This window comes from Lissotriton helveticus, chromosome 4_1, assembly GCF_964261635.1.
Source record: "Lissotriton helveticus chromosome 4_1, aLisHel1.1, whole genome shotgun sequence".
Classification (NCBI taxonomy): Eukaryota; Metazoa; Chordata; class Amphibia; order Caudata; family Salamandridae; genus Lissotriton; species Lissotriton helveticus.
In genome coordinates this window covers 522,523,837-522,525,299 of record NC_136063.1, presented here as the reverse complement: position 1 = coordinate 522,525,299, position 1,463 = coordinate 522,523,837, and the positions used below count along the sequence as shown (strand labels likewise).

The window sequence follows — 1,463 nt, the reverse complement described above, 5'->3', positions numbered from 1 at the left end:
CTTATCTACACTTTGAATTCTATCGCCCGGTGGATGTAGGACGCACGCCACACCCACGGATATACTGTCCCAGTTTCGTCATCTATGACGCCTGTAAGAGACTAATGCTCTTCAAAGACTGGCGAACTCAGTAAGTCATGTTTTCTATCTCGGGCTGATTTACCACGACCTGCCATCAATATCCTTCCTAATCTTAATCTATTTCCTCTATAGAACAACTCTACAGGCGCGAGTCCTAATTCAGAAGGGACACCACTCGAACGCCTGCTCATGTAGGTACACCGTGACTTTTGCCCTGTTTTTTAATTTCAAATGATTCCATCTAGTGATACACATTTCTGTTTTCCTAGGTGCTCAATGTCACTGTTTTTAATTGTCCTGAGGAAGACCCCAAACTGAGGACCCACCCGCCCTTAACTTGGGGGTCGAAACGTCGACAACATCATCAACACATACACGCCCTACCGAAAACTTGCTAAACTCAGCTCCCGTGTATAGTGTATTTCTAGGGAACAACTGTGATCTGTAACATGACTGGAAATGCTCTGTGAATAAGACAGAATTGTTTATAGGACACAATTCCTTTTCTTTGTCCCTTATTCTTTTCCAAACACACCCTACCCTCCTTTAAATTTCCTTTCTTCTCTGACAATCACCGAGCACTAATTGAAGAATTGTACGTAATTTACCATGTATTGTATGAATATGAAATATAATATATGCGAAACTGTAGGAAACCATTGCGAATAGTTGAATTAAATGCAATCTAAATGATACTTATGTTGTGGGTGTACCTTTATGTTTAAGTAATTGAATGTTTAATTGTTTTGTAATCGACCACCCACTCTACAGCACAGCACTTTATGCCCTGACACTCTATACCATGATACTCTATGATAAAATACTCTATGATATGACACTGTATGACACTGCACTCTATATCACTCCAGCCTATACCACTCCAGTCTACTCCGCTCTCTGACCTTCTAATCCACTCTATGAAACTCTACGTCCCTACACTCTACCAAACTCGGTTGCGTTTGATGCTACTCTAATATACAATATTGTACTCCAGATTATATCACTGCACAATACTGTAGTCCACTCTGTGCTACTATGTCACACTCTACTACTCCACTCTACTCAATTCCCTCTATGATGCTCCACCACAATTTACTCTACTTTGCTATATAACACACTACTCCACTGTGCTCCAGTGTACTCCACTGTACACCACTCCACTCAATGGTACTGTATACCATTTAATTCTACAACACTCTATGCCACTCCACTGTACCACACTCTACCACCCTCTACTGTACTCTATCTCACCCAAATGTACAACACTGTACTCCAGTTCATTCCATTCCATTCTACTCCACTCTATGGCAGTTTCACCTCCTTCTTCGACATGCCATATTACTCCACTGTATGATAGCCACTCCACTCTATGAGTCTTTACT

General features: G+C 41.3%; 1 long non-coding RNA gene across 1 annotated transcript; it reads left to right on the top strand.

The window, feature by feature from the left end:
• Nucleotides 1-599, top strand: LOC144827223 (uncharacterized). Its single transcript, XR_013610084.1, has 3 exons — nt 1-130; nt 214-272; nt 351-599. It is a non-coding gene; the product is annotated as an uncharacterized LOC144827223 (long non-coding RNA).
• Nucleotides 600-1,463: the final 864 nt, after the last annotated feature.